This window comes from Pteropus medius, unplaced genomic scaffold (assembly GCF_902729225.1).
Source record: "Pteropus medius unplaced genomic scaffold, Ma_sr-lr_union100, whole genome shotgun sequence".
NCBI lineage: Eukaryota > Metazoa > Chordata > Mammalia > Chiroptera > Pteropodidae > Pteropus > Pteropus medius.
In genome coordinates, this window is record NW_024350319.1 from 16,441,559 (window position 1) to 16,457,955 (window position 16,397).

Here is a 16,397-nt window from a genome sequence, read left to right on the forward strand (position 1 = left end):
CTGTCTAAACTAAATGCATTTTAGTATTATGGAAATATACTCCCAAAGTATTTCTTATTGACATTATATGTAGTTAGCCAGATTTTATTGTTGCTTCCATTTCTCCTGGATGATAACTCAGGAACTTTGAAAAGTAAATTAACTCTTTCAGGTCCTTTAACATACTGCTTCTTTAGTTACTAGTGCATTTAGTGTTTGTGCAATGAACTGAAGAGTATCCTTATAAATACCCAGGGAGAAACTAAGAGTGACCTCTAAGAATAAGAAGAATGTGGGTAAATTAAGCAATTAAAAGACTATGCAAAAACTAGATTACAAAATTTTTTAAAAAGTATGACTGTTAATAAAGACTAAAAGGAAATGTGCAAAAATGAAAAGAGCTATGGCTGGCTGGTGGGTAACGGTTGTTGTGTCACTGGTGGAAGGAAGAAGGTGAGAAATGCCTGAACATTTCAAACTTCATCTAATACCTACAACTACAGGTGCTACTGCCCACTCTGGCCCCCAAGGCAGATCTGTGCATAGAGAACACGGACGGCTTGTCGGCGCACGCGTTCTATTATTCTAAACTTCCAAATAATATTAATGTAAGTCTGGGTAAGGAAGAGTGAACCACTTGTAGCCGTATAGAAGTTTTTTTTCTGCTTGGGCCATCTGCTCCTGGTTCATCTATGTTTCACTCCATCCAAGCTCTCATTATTTGGGTCCCCTTGCTTTTTGGGGTTATCCCTTTGGACTGAACTTGAAACAGCCCAGCTCAGCTTTTGCTTCTGCATGACCCATTTCCAGTCCATTCAAACACTTCCACAGACTCTGGCAGTGCAGCTCTGCTCAACACAGCAGCTCTCTTCTGACTCTCGATCTAAACAGTTAGTCATCCAGTTTCTTGCTCTCAAGATCTTCTAGGCTCCTTACAATGGCGTTTTTCAACTATAGGAAATATATATATCAACTCTCTGAGGGGTCTCTTTAAAGCCCACTCTCTCTAGACATCCCATTCCACACAAAAATTAGAAAGTATAGATCAGTAAAAATAAAATCATTAAAAATCTTGGTAATCTTGACACCATGCAGAGATACCATTGTCACATAATTTGTCACATAAACTTTCAGAATTTTCTCTTGAAGTATGTTTACGAAAACATTTTTTGCTCATACTACTATAAAATTATACTCTAAGCAAACATAGTCTACATTTAAATAAAATACGGAGCATTACTATGAGGTAATTTAAAATAAAGTCACACTTTGAATGGAGATTGCTTTAAAGTGGACTTCCTGAAATATTAGTATCTTTTGAAACAATTTTTTTGTCATTGGGTAATTCCAAACACAATAAGTAAAGCTCCTTGTATTGAATTTCAGAATACTTCAAAGACTTAACCCTAAATAAAGGTTCAGATTTTTATGGTGGTAAGAAAATTTGGAAACAACTTTATAAAACATTTAAATATTGAAAGAAATACCTCAGGGTCAATTGGGACATATATTAAAATTTGAAGATACAAAGCTATGTCACAATTCATAGAGCCTTTCTTCTCTGAACATGAATGAACCAGATAAGAGAAAGAAAAAAATAGAACTATTTAGCTATCAAAACTAATTTTTCCTGAGATGTCAGTAAAAATTTTCTTATGTGATGGCATGAAGTTTAAGTCTTGAACCAAATGCTGGGAAAGTAACCTTATAACTGCAAAATGATTCATTATTAAATATTGGACAGAGATAGGTCCTCTGTTCTTTGTAGATATGCACAGCAGACCTAGAAGGAACCTGATGAATCCAGGTTCTTATTGTTTTGAAGACACCTGATATCCCATTTCATCCAACGAGGCTGCCAACTCCTTGTCTACACCGACTACATGCCATGTCCCCCATGTTATGACTAAAAAGGATCTAAAATTCATGAAGCTTGTTGAAAGCTTAACTGTCACATTCAACTCATTCTAAAGTGTATGGGAAAAAGAGCAGAGCAGATATTTCAACTGAAGCTATTATTGTGCTTGAATAACCATATTCCATTAAACCTACTATAAGATGTTGATCACATCAGCCATGCAGTTGCATTCCTTTCCTTTATTTCGACTTGCCCAGTTTCATTCTATGCAGTATTACTCTTTCTGTGCCCTTTATTCCAAGGTTGTCCAGAATTCAAAGCACTTATTCAGTAAGTTTGTAATCCAGTTTAGTATGCTATTAACAGAATTCTTGAGAAGATCATGGAAAAAGAAAATCAAATTTATTTTTGGGTCAATGACCAATTTTAAAGGAAACACATACTAAACTAGCTTCAAGGAAAAGGTCAAAATCCATGAGGTATTAAATGAAAAAAAAAAAAAGAAAAAACATTCATTTCCACAATTTTCCAACATTCCTTAAAAATAAAAACAAGCCTAAGTATGGGATGGCAAGGTCCTGGTTCCCCCATACTACTGGTAGTGAACAATCCTGCCATTCATAGGAAGTTAGAAAGCAAGGGTTTTTCTTCAATACCAGGGAAGTTTTGGCTTCCTTTCCCTTCATTTATTCTGGGGTTCAAAATTGAACCTTATAAATCTTGGGTTAGTCTCAGAACAAATAATAATATACAATAAATTAAATGCTTTAAAGCTTGCTTTTTATTAGCATAACTGTCTCTCCATTATAAATGGTATATTAAAGCCACTGTTGTATTATAGTGCTAAATACTATAAAAATATATATCCTAGAGAACCGAGCATTTTAAAGAACTAATATTCTACATAAACTACATATTACTCGATGACTAATTTAGTTTATTCCCCATTAAAAGGTTAACTGGAAATATATGATGGAAATTACACATTAAAGTTAAGGAAACAAATGTTTTAATTTTAAAATTCTTACATCAAACAGAAAGCAATTACTTTCCTATAATTTTTTTTTTCTATTTGGTATATCCATATAAGAACCTTAGAAGAAAGGATAGGTTTCCGCAAGCTCAGGGTACCAAATATGTGTCTCTGTCCAGACAGTTTTCCAGCGGGTAAAGTTGGGGTAGCATTTCTTTCCACAGGGCAATTGGTTTGGAATAACCTGCCAATGAACTCAGAACATTTTTGTTTTCACCAGCAAAGTTAAGCTGAATAAAAGTAAAATTCATTTTCTGGATTATTTTATGATTATGAAAATATTTGTGTCTATCTTTTTTAGAGGGACCAAGATTAGGTGTAGTGAAAGAATTTTTCCTCTCTGAAACACCTTAGTGAGAACACATAAAAACCAACTCTAAATCATGCATGAAGCCATAGTAGAGAGAAAGTAAATGTTAAAGCAACAATAATATGATTCAACAAAAATAAAAATGAGTAATAGCCCAATATAAAATGCTGGGAAATTACAGTAATGTCACAATCCATCAGAAACAGCAAAACACACCGTTACTTTAACAAATATTTATCGATCACCTAATAGATGTCAAAGGTACATACAGATATATGTGTGGTAAATTTCCGGACTGGAGAATAAATAAATTAAATAAAAAGAAACTAGCACAGGATGTATAACTCACAGAATCATGGAATATTAAAATCAGAAGAGATCTTCAAAGTCACATAGATCAGGAGACCAAGTTCCACTAGGTTTAAGTAACTACCCAGTCATGAGGGCAGAAGCAGGGCTAGAACTAAATCCCTTCATTTAAAGTGTAACAAGATGCCTGGCACAGAAGAAATGTTTCTGAGATAAAAAAAAAAAAATAAAGGTTAAGACTATGAATTGATAGTTGTTTCTACTTAAAAAGTTTGAGAATAATTAATATGTTATTAATTATATATACATATAAATTTAAATTGTCTTCTTAGACTGAAGTATGGATTACCAGATTTCACTTAAAGTTTTCATATTGGCTGGGATTTCACTTTTCATGGCATCAAATGAGGAAGCATCTGCCATCTGACAAAACCAAAGGCCATTATAAGTGGTATATTTATGTGTATAAATGTGCCTTGGCCCTGAAAGACAAGAGTGAGGATTATCATCCTCTGTGTCAGTTTTAGAGGTTTCCACACAATGCAGAGATAATGGTCCAGGTGGTTTTCAACTGTTTTTCAAATGATTAAAAAATTAATAAATAAATCAAAGCCATTCACAATGTCTGCTAGATTTTCCTTAAAAAGTTCTTTGATGAAGCAAAACATCCTCCCTCCCTCCCTCCCTCCCTCTCTCTCTCGCCCTCCTCCATCTCCCCCTCTATCCCTCCCTCTAATAGATATACACAACACAACACACACACACACACACATCATCATCATCAGTCATCACACACACACACTCTGTAAGACTTTGCAGTAATCTGTTTGAGGATTTAAGATTGGGCTTTTCAAATAAAATGATGACCTCTCTTCTTCTTCATTAATATTTGAAGCCTGCCTACATGAAAAATTGGAAAATACATAGTATAAACTGTGACACAGTTTTGTATTTTGTTTCTAATTTCTGATAGCTGGATATTTTGAAATGTGCCTAAAGTGAATAAAAGCATGTGTCATATGAAGAAAGTTTTCATCATGAAAATGAGGTAATAAGGTAATTAGACTGAATTTTATAGGTGACTTATTGAACTCCACCCCATTATTTCAACCATATGCTTCATATTGCAATTTACAAAAGACATAAGTGAAAAATAAATTTGTTTAATACATGTGGGTGGATGTCAAATTTTGAAAACCGGAAAGGGATAAAAGAAGTTAATGACAGTGAATGAAATTTCCCCTATTGGGATAGGCAAAGTGAAAGAGCAGATATAAGCTGTTAAGAGACAGTCCTTTTATATCTGCTCTTCTCCTTAAAGGGTGTTTCCTCATAAGCTTTTCTCTAAATGTGCCAAAGGTATATAAGCTTTGTTTATGTTCCTATTAAAAAAATTTCTAGAAACCTAATGAGATGAGGATTGCACTCTGCTCTCAAAGGCTTATCGAAAAACAGTAAATTAGTCTCTTGTCTTTGGAAACTGGGATTCTTTTTAAAAAGTGAAAATTCTGGCAAATAAAATACCCTATTCTTGCAAATGAAGTAAAGATCCAGACAGATGTTTTGTGACATCGCTAAGCCAAGAATAACAGGAGAAGTCTCCCTATATTTATCTGAAACTCTACAGAAATTTATAGTGACAGGCAAACAGAAAAAAGCCACTAGAATAATGCACAGCTGAAATTCTAAATTGAAAAAAATAATCTCCAGTGGCGAATTTCAAAAATCTTTTAACCTTTACCATGTCTAAATTTCCTACTGTGCTTTAAATGCAAAAATATGTCTTAGGCTGAACACATAGGTACTAAAATGTGTCATCGATTGCTCCTTTATCTGTGAATAAATTATTTTCATTTTGGTTTATTGTAGCAAAGTCTGCTTTTAGCCTTAACACAATTATACAATGGTCTAAGAGCTGTACGGGGCTTCATAGAGAATTAATCAATCCTTTGTTTTCACAGGTGAATAAACTGAGGTTCAGCTGAATTTCTCGTTCAGAGTCACCAGTTATTACAGTTCAGCTCAGAGATGTATCTTTTGTCACTTAGATCAGTGAGCAGTGCTCTTTCCATCATGTCCTTAGCACGAACAATGATGACCGAATAGCTACATGCAATGATGGTGCCCTTGGATTTGCTCCATCTGGGTGACTTTATATTCAAGCTTCACAAAAATCCATGAAGTACGTAAGTATGTGTTATTTTCACCACCATTCTACAGAAAAGAAAACTGAGGCACTGAGAGTGCAAGTAACCTTTTTGCAAGCATCTGCCTCCAATTCAGTGTGTCTAAACTGAGCTCATCTTTCCTGCAAAGCTGCTGACATCCTTACAACTCAGTTAATGCCATCACTCTTCTTTTCTCTCTCTCTCTCACGCTCTGTCTCTCTCTCTCACTCTGCCTACAGCACCTGGTCTTCCTAGGTGGTCTCCCATCCAAGTACTAACCAGGCCTGACTCTGCTTAGCTTCTGAGATCAGACGGGATTGGGCGTATTCAAGGTGGCATGGCCGTAGACTCATCACTGTTCTCTTAGTCACCAAGCCTGGAACCTTAGAGTCATCTTTGACTCCTTAATTCCTTACCCTTCTCTACATTTCTACCACTACAGCAATTTCCTAAGTATGGCCTCATTCTCCATTGCCTGAACAATTACAAAGCCTTTTAACTGGTTTCCTCTTAATGGCTTTCCCTGCTTTAATTCATCACACACATTTTACTCAGAGTAATAATAAAATTATTAGTAATTTACTAAAACAACAAAAATCTCATCAGTTTAAAAACCTAAGCTCACCTAACATTCAAATTTGAAACTTTCTTTTAAATGTATAAAGCTTTTTCTTCTACAAACTTCTCCTTGTAATCTTATACAGTTGTGTGAAGTTGGTATTATCTTCCCTGTTTTAAAGGTGGTGAACCAGGCCCCATGACATTAAACATTACACATATGTAGTAGATCATTTTGAAAACCACAAATGAATATAAAAATGCATACAAAAATGTACCTCTATTTTCTTATAACTGCATATAGTTTCTAGAGACAGAAAACAATCCAGGTAAATGCAGTCAAATACAGTAATTTCTCAATCGTTTAAACTTTAAACTCAGTTAAATTCAGATCCTTCCCCTTCCTCTCCATCTCTTTCTTTCTAGGTGATATTAACACTGAGTATTTACATAGAATCCTGTACCGGCATCTTCCAGGATGTACAACCACCCCACCACAGTCACTGGCACTGTCAAAGATGAAATAGTCACACCTGCACTACTATCTGGCTCCATCGTCCATGCCTTTTCTAACCATGTAGTCTGGTCCCAACCATAAGGTCTCTTTGCACTATTGGCTCTCTCCTTTCTCTCTCTCCCTCCTTCTTCCTCTTCTTTTAATGTTTTAGCTGTTGTTGTTTTATTATTTTTGTTCTCTCTCTCACACACACTCACACACATATTCTTCTCTGCTTATTCATGGTGAAGGCACAGTAGACTAGGGATGGTTCTATGAACATCAAGGCCACAAGAGTACGTGTCACACTGTTGCCACAGAGTCCAGGAAGATGTAGGTTATTTCTACTCTATTAAAGACTTCCTATGTGGATCCCTGGATTCCGTAAGGTCTGAAGTCTCTCTGGGCTTTGCCAAAGGGAGCCCTTGGGTTCTATGATGGCAGTGGATGGTGTCTTTGATAGAAAAAGCCTAGAGGATCCCTCCTCTTGGTTTCCTCAGTCACCTCAAAGAGAAGGCAGGGGTTCTTCCTGCTTGGGAGTGACTCTGTCACTTACTTAATCTTAGCCTTCATTTGGGCAAAACTGGGATAATAACATATATTTGGGAAGGATTAGAGGGTATACAGGTACAACATCTAGTAAAACGACGAACAAAATCTCTTATCCACAATTTTGAAATACCAAAGTTCTGAAAACCGGGAGTCTTTCTTTTTTTTAATTTAGTGGCAAAATCTGACTTGCGCTGATGTGAAGGTATTTATGGACTTGTTTATGTCACCATATTCAGGGGTTTCAGAAAAGTAATTGTGCACCTGAAAGAGATTTTCTCTGGATATAGAATTCTAGGCTAACATTTTTTTTTCTTTTTTAGTACTTTAAAGATTGTCATTACATTGTCTCATGGCCTGCATTGTTTCTGATGAGAATTCTGTGGTCATTCTTATCATTGTTCCTCTATATTCATTGTTTCTCTATATTCTGACTGCTTTTAAGATTTTCACTTCATCACTGGGTTTTAGTAATTAGATTATAATGTGTCTTGGCTTTATAATGTGGTTTGGCTTTCTTTTTGTTTCTTCTGTTTGGGATTCATTCAGCATTTTGTCTGTGGGCTTATAGTATTCATAAACTTTAAAAAATATTTAGCCATTATTTCTTCCTTTTTACTGTCCTCTCCCAATCTCCAACTGTTAAGTTTTTTCTTCAGTGTTTTTTTCTCTCTGTTTCATTTTTGGAAAGTTACTATTACAATGTCTAAAAGTTCACCAATCTTTTCTTCTACAGTGTCTAATCTGTCCTTAATCCCATCCAGTGTGTTTTCCATTTAAGATTTTTTTTTAATTTCTAGACATTTTATTTGCCTTTTAAAATATATCTTTCATGTTTTGCTGAACCTTCATTTACACCCTGAGGCATATTTATGAGATTTTTGATAGCCATTTTAAGATTCTTGCCTACTATTTCCACCATCTTTATCATTTATAGATCTCTTTCCACTGAATTGATTTTTCTTCGGAATATGGGTCATATTTTTCTGCTTCTTTGTGTAACTGTTAATTTTTATTAGATTCTGGACATTGTAAACTTTTTCATTGGGTGCTAGATTTTACTGTATTCCTTTAAAATGTGTTGGCTTTTGTTTCAACATACTGTTATACAACTTTCAGATAAGTTTGATCTTTTTGAAGATTACTTTTAGGTTTTGTTATGGTGCCCCCAGAGCAATCTTTATTCTGGTATTGATTTTCCTTCACTACAAAGGCACTGCTTTTCTGAGGCTCTATGCAATGCTCTCCATATTTTGAGATCTCTCCATTCTGGCTGGTGGGAATATGAACTATTCCCATCTATGTGTGAGTTCTAAGAATTATTTGGCCTGTTTTCTGGTGGTTCTTTTTCTAATCATAGGTAGTTCTTATGCATGCACAAATGAATTCTCAGCAAAGGCTGAAGGCATAATTTTGTAGCTCTCTAGAATGCTTTCTCTATGAAACTCCCTTGTCTCCAGTACTCTTTCCTGAAAATTCTACTATCTTGGTCTCTCCAAATTCTGATCTTTGGCTTCTCAACTCAGCAAGACCACCAGGCTCTGTTCTGTTCCCCCTCTTTCTTCCGTGGCCTGGAAACTGCCTCCAGAAAGTAAACTGGAGTAATTAAAGATCTCATTGCAATTGTTTTTCTTCCCTCAGGGTCATAGTTCTATTCTTCCTGATTTAACCATTATTTCATATAATTGGTCCAGTTTTCTAATTGTTTACAGCTAAAGAGAAATTCCTGTAGGCTTTCATGGATAGAAACAGAAGGTTCAAACCTGTACACTTAGACATTGTTACTTTGCTTCCCTGCCAATCTCTGTGCCAACCTTATATAATTTCTTACAACCTGAATGACTTTTCTTCTCATTAAAATAATGAGGACCAATATATTCCCCTCTAACAAATACATGGATGATCTAGAGATTACTTCTCTGAGAACACGTATAATGATTCTTGATGATACTGGTGATGTTAGCATGAGAGGGAGTAGACAGTGAGTGTGATAAAATTGTTTTAAGATTTATTTAAATGTTATCTAAAATGTTATGCTCTAATATAACTGTTAACTCTAACAAAGCTTGAAAGCCATTAAGGATACCATTTGTACCTAGACAGCAGTCTGTCTCTGGACCGTATTTGGGAGATGGACCTGTAGCAAAGTGATTAATAAGCAAATCTAACCATTGTATTAAAATTAACAGAGACCCAGAAGCGCAGCTAATAATTACTGCTGATTCTTTTCCTCTCCTCCTCTGCAATATCTATTTAAGCTCCTGAATAAGACAACCTTGGTGTGCCAGAATACCAGGAGTTAAAGATACTGGCACAGAACAAAGCAGCTGGAAACGTGGGTCCATAACTATTCCCAGAGAGCTTTCTTAACTTTATGCAAAAACAAAATCAGAAAAGCTCAAGAAGAAAACATTCTATTTAGGCTTGGTGTAGAAAATCAGGAATATCTTAGAAGAAAATAAAGGTTTAGTAAAACAGGCACTAAATTTTATCTTAATGACTGTGTTCTTTAATAATTTGCTTTGAGGTGATTTCTCATTTCAAAACACATTTTAAAAGAATATTATCAAATTGGAAAATGTATAGTTCTCTTCCTCAAATCATTTTGCCTGTGAGAAACCCCTATGTTTAGATGACCAGCCTCACATAACAGCAGTTTAGTTGGCAGTCAGACCAGTCCTGCAAGGAGGTAGTCTAGGAGAGTAATTGAGTTCATGGACATTGGAATCAGCCGGACCACATTTTGAGTACAAGATTAACCACTTACTAGTTGTGTGACCTTGGCATATTAGTGAACCTCTCCAACTTTTGGTTTCTTGACCTGGAGCTATTTTACTCAATTTCACCAATTTCGAGGTCCTTGTCTTTAAAGTGGAGATTATAATAGCGACTGCTTCATAGGGTTGCCCTGATGATTAAATGAAATAATGCATGTAAAAGCTTTAGGACAATCCCAGGAACACAGAAAATTCAATTTTAGTTACTATTACTATTACTACTATTGTTAAGAAAAAAACTGCCTCCTGAACACTACCTTTGTAAATACAAGTTATATAAATAGACAGTAAATGTTATAAACAATGAGATTACAAAAATAATCTGAATGGTTGAATAAAATAAAAAATAATTACATAAAAATAATTTTAATCATGTTCATTGTTTCCTTTACAAATGAAACTGGAAGCATGGGCAAAAGCAACACATATCACTTGCTTCAGTTCCCAGACCTCACTCCACCCAGTTCCATTTTAAATTTGTTGTCCAGAATCATTAGATCCCTTAGTAAAGTATAATATTATGCTTTATATTTAAAAAATCGTGACAATTTTATTATAAGAATCCATAGGCCCCTCTTCTTTAACTTATCTGGATGTAACATCGAGGAAAATTCTGGTAGATACTATCATTCTAGGACAAGCAATGGCTTTCCAAAAAAATGACAAAAAAAGAAGAAAGTGTCACCTTCCTTGTGCTCCTGATGAAGATATTTTTATCTACTTTCAATGCAGAATATTTGATTTCCTGACTGATAGATGGTTTCTTTGTTAAGGTCTCACTAAGGGTTCACTAAAAGAAACTCAAATAGACAACTCCCAGAAACTGTACAGCAAAGTGTTTAAATTTACAAGCTTTGGAATCAGACAACTTGGAGAAGTTGCTAGGTGACTGGGCAAGTTATTTATACTCTGAGCCTGTTTACTCATCTGTAAAATGGACATTCAAAGCTGTTTTTACCTGTCAGTGTTGTTGTGATTAACAAAATGGTGTATATAAATCATTCAGCATGGTGCCCTACCCATAATCAACACGAAGAACTCAGAACATCGAGTATATGTCACTTTCATCACTAATGATTTATTCATCCACTGAACAGACTCATGCGCGGAGTAGCTGATGCTGTGCCAGGCCTGCGCGCAATGCTTTAGTTACTTAGTTGAAATCCTCTTGACACGAAGGTCTTCACCAGAGACTGTGAGCCCTGTGAGGGTGGTATCTCTGCTCTCATGTTGACAGCTACATCACTATGGGCCGGCTGGCATGGTGCCGACTAGATAAGAGATGCTAACAAGATGTTGAGTTTTTTTTTCTTGAATCAAATGAGTAAGGGATGAATGAAAGATATCATACAAGGATGATTAAGATGAACTCCTTGACCTCAGGGAACTCATATTCTAGCTGGAGTTGAAATTAGGCCCATAGAAGGGAAATGGAAGCAGAGAGAGTTAAGGAGGGAATTTCAGGCAGTGGGAATTTACTCACTATGAGTAAAATACCAGAAGTTTCTATTACAGTAATGTTAATACAGTTCAGCAATAATGGCAAAAGAATGCGTAATCGAACTCGACATTTCCAGACCTCTTAATTTCTAACAACAACAACAAAAAACCCCAGAAATATCTTTATTACTTATCATAGGAAAAAGAAACTCTGGTCAATTTTACATCTGAAATCAGAGAATAGAAAGGAATACATTATCACATAGTCTTCTGTGTTAGCTCAAGCCCAATTTTACCCTTAGTGTCCCTATTTGCCTTTGGTTAGGGGTGCCAAAACTAGCCTTCTCTTCTCCTCCCTGCTATGGCTACTTTAGAAGAGACATAGGACAAATGAGGATCAGATATCAGCCTTATTCAGGGTACCCTGGCAAGGACCAAATTGAAGAACTGGTAATGTCTCCTACTTTCCAGACAGAAGTGACCACAGCCTGATCTGCAAGCAGGGTGAATCTGATTTAAAAACCCAACTGCACCATCCTCCACTCCACCCACCTGCCCCAAGGCATTCCACAAGGAAACAGGAAACAGAGGCACAGGGCATGCTCTGCTGTGCAAAGAAAAAAAGGTAGAACCTGTTTCCTACTTTTGAGGCAAAGTGACTTGCCAATCCACTCAAAAATGTGGCTGACCAAGGGGATTATCCACTTCTCAGCATGGATCAAAAGACCAGAATGGTTCACTGCAATGGTTTCCTTTAAGGAAACATGAGGAAAAGAAATAAAGGTCCCTGCCTCTCGTACTCCAAGTGCAACTTTTATTTAGGAGAGAGATGATTCTGTACTGTTTTTGACTGAAACAGATGCTTGTTCTTCTGCTATAGATAGCAGAAAGCCAAGCATTCTGATTTGATTTATTTTATCCTTGACCAGGAAGAGCCTGATAAGACAAACTTACTAATAACAAAGTAACAACCAAAACAAGGAACTACACCTCAAATATTCTAAAATCAAAGTTTATTTTATTGCTTATTTGTATTATGAGTAATAATGGAAGAATCAAATCATTTAGTTGCTTAAGTGTGCTGTTCTCAAATAGCTCATCTTGGAGACAACACAAGGAAATGATATTGCCCATGTTCAATACAGATTTTATTGAGATTTTATTTTGATCACAAGGAGTCCGGATATAGGACCTTACATTATTTTGAGAGTGCATCTACATCAGCCCTGTTAAAGAAGCAGAACTGTGGGGTTGTAAAAGCCACTCCCCGTTTTTTTAATCTATGTGCCCGAGTACACCCAAAGATTTCTTTTTCCCTTTGGAAAACCTTGGCTTTGTTTTGCTGTATTCCAGGCACTTTCTCATAATAAAATCTTGGGCTCATTGTCACTATGTATCAAAAACAACCAGGGAGGATTGCCTGAAGAATACACAGTCTACTCTTCCAGAAACTGTAAAAGGTATATCTGAATTAAGAGTTCACCTGCTGTAATACAGAAGTCAGTGAGTTGCACCTACTATAAGAATGTGATGGATGATGCTATTTATATCATTACACACTGTCCACATGGGATCCCCAAGAGAAATTCCTCTCTGAGTTTAGCAGAAAGATTTTTCACTTCTCAGTAACTGATTTTTCTGTATCTTTGCATCCTTGCAGGTTGAAATACCTACCAGGTTCACCTCTTAATGCTAGCAATTGGAAAGCTTAGAGTAGAATTTGTCATTCATATATAACAGTGTGTAGATCATACATATCATTAATTAGATTTCTGGCTTTACTTGATGTTAATTATTCTTATTTTTTCCTTTATTCATATTTTGATGGATTCTATCTCGTATTTTACATGTCTTATGTCTCTTGTGCAGCATGATGATGCATAAAAGGAAAACATAAAAATGTAAGCAGAGATAAGATCCATGCCCACAATGTGATTATACTCTTCAAAGATGTGGTTGGCAAATGTCTGGGTTTCTAAAGCTTTACTTATACAATGCCAGAACATTAGGCTGCAAAGTGAACAATTCTGAGTACACTAGACTCTTTTTCATCAGTAAATTCTGGTGCTGTGTAGAAACTGCCTTTGAGTACTTAAAAGTAGTTATGATAATATACTGTGTTGATACAGTCTGACAATAAAATGACAGAAATGTTTCCTTTTTCTAAGAGCCTAGAGCTCCAAAGAGAGAGGGAGACTACTATGAAAACTTAAAATTTATTAAAAGTGAAATCTTCCATTTGCGACACCTTTTTACCTTAATTTATTCACTTTCTGGGAGCACAGAAGAATGACCAAGTAAATTAGAAATACTAAAGATAGTTCTAATAGCATATACAGAATAGCATGGTTAATATTTACCTTAAGGAAAAAAGGTTGTGATGAAGCTGAAATATAATTTTACTTTGAATTTTAAGGGAACCAGGTACTGTTATATGTAAATTTTAAAAAGAAGCACTATTACTATTTTATTTGAAAGAAAACATTTCATAAACTGTTCGGTACCTAGTTCTTTTTTATTGTGTCCTGAAAGTCTAGTCTTTTAAAAGTTCACCTTATATTTCTCTTTTCCAGAGTCTGTGAAATTTTTCCCAATCAGTCTTTTACTTAATAGCAAATGGGACTACTTTCCAAAATTCTTTATAGACAAAATATTTTTAAAAGACAGTACATACAAATTTCCCACACTATTTTAGATTCAGATTAATTTGATAATTTCTTCTGAAATCTATAATTTCAGTTACAAATCCCAAGTGGATTATCTGGTAAATACAGCTGACCTAAAGTTTCATTTCTAGAAAACACAATTAACTAATAAAAATATTCTCAGAATTCTTGCTTTTGCTCCAAAAATATTAGTTTAACCTTAACAGATACCTACTCTCTTAAGAGAGCTGTGTATGAGCCCATGGAAGAGTGCCTGTTCCAAGTGATAAGAAGTGATCTGTGTGTGTTGGCAGTGGGCTAGGGCTCTCCCTTAAGGCCTCCTAGGATTTGATCTGGAGACTAATGATACCAAGTTTAACGGAATTTTTCCCTTGGACATGTCAACTCCCAGGTTTACCAAATAGAATTATAGAAAAGAAGTAAAACAAAATAGAGTAGTTACATCCAAGAAAACTCTGAGATGAACCATTCAGAACGTGCAAGACACACTGTACTTAAAATGTTCTTGAAGGCTCATTTCTGTATGGGCAGCCTAAACATCCCTAAGCTCTACTATTCAGGAATCTTATTTCCAGGCACAGTGTCCTGGAGCATTTGCAATTTTTCAATTGGAACTCTCAGCACTTTACTTTAAAAATAGCCTAAAGTCAGAAACTGAAACACTGATCTATTTTTTCAACCCCCAAGCTGCTCCTTAGTCAACATAACATTGAACATTTCTGAACAAAGGGATTTTTAAGGCTGGCTGTGGTTCGGGCAAGTCCTAAACTTACCAACAGGAAAATAAGTTATTCACAAAAGAAAAAAAATATGTATTAGGGAGATCTATTTCTCCCTAATGTTGAATTATGTATTAAATCAGTTCACATTTTATTTTGGACCATTAACCTGTAATTTAACATTGTTGTTAAAAAATGGATGGTTTGGTCTATTTGATGTCAAGTTGTTTACTAGAAAAATAATGCAATGAGTAGAACCAGAAAATAAATACAATTTCCCTTGTGTGATTGTTTACAAATGGACACATGTGGTACTCCTGGCAAAGTTTACAAGTTTACACGTTACATTTGAACCACGTAATTGATGACAATAAAACACTTTAGTTAATACAAAACAAGTTTTATATCTTAAATCATAACTATATCCATTCTGTTACTTTTAATAGGATAAAAAAATCTTTCTACAATTATAATAGTAAATTTATAAAATATTTTAGAGCCCACACAAAAGAAAAAAAAGTTTATAAAATTTTCCTTTAAGAACTGCATATTGTATTTAACAAATAAACTTAATCAGAGATATGCAAAGTAAGATTACAATTCACAAGTATTAAGAATTCGATGACCTCCATTTCTAGGATCCCCTTCTTAGGCAATGCCACCGGGTCATATAATGACCCATTACACATGAAACTTCTACCTGTCGGACGGCAGGTGACAAACCCTGCAAGACCACATTCTAGAAGGCACTGCTAAGCTTCATTCGTCCTTACCATAGCTGACTGTCATCAAACTGCCATCCAAAATTGCTTTAGGGAAGCAGTTCCTCCGCAATCTTTTCAACAGATTCCCTGTTTTAACATCCACCTGTGTTACTGAAGAACAGTCTGACCCGGATTGAGCCATGGAGCAAATAATAACACTAACGGCAACTCCAGACAGAAAAAAATAGAAGTTAATTTTCCAGACTCTTGTGGGAATACGGAGCATGTCTGCTGAAACTGAATCCAAGAGTTCAGTGATATTGTAGACTCAAGTATTTCTTTATATTCCACGTAATGGCTTTTCCGTTCTTGGTGTTTTATAACACACTACTGAGCCATGATTTAGAATGTGAGGGAAGTTTTCTCTTTCTCCCTCCTTCTCTCTCTCAGTTTGAATTATACAACAATTATAACTGCAAAGTGAAACTCTAACAGAAAGCCACAAGGGTTGTTCTATTCAGTGCTCTTATTGAATGTCACCACTGCAATTTAAGTCGGTTTATGATAATTTTTTTGTTTGTTGGGGGAACATCATTTCTTTAGGCATTAAGTCTATATTTCTTTCTTTTGGGTTTTATTTTGTGTCATTTTTGGCAGGGAATGGCTAACTCTACAATCTGCCCTTGGAGAGCCTGACATTACATCCTCACTCTCTGTCATTTTCAACTCTGTTTTATCTTCTTCTTGCCAAGGACAAATGTTCTTTTGTTGATACCACAGTTAAGCTATCATAAGCCCTTCTTTTTCTGTAAATGTAGAGACTATCAAATT

At 35.4% G+C, this 16,397-nt stretch overlaps 1 protein-coding gene and 1 pseudogene across 2 annotated transcripts in view; both read right to left on the minus strand.

Annotated features, from left to right (window-relative positions):
- The window catches only part of DDAH1 (dimethylarginine dimethylaminohydrolase 1), a 207,043-nt gene that overhangs the window by 53,971 nt on the left and 136,675 nt on the right, over window positions 1-16,397 (minus strand). The gene's annotated exons all lie outside the window — the stretch shown is intronic.
- Window positions 5,888-6,006, minus strand: LOC120583590 (uncharacterized; annotated as a pseudogene).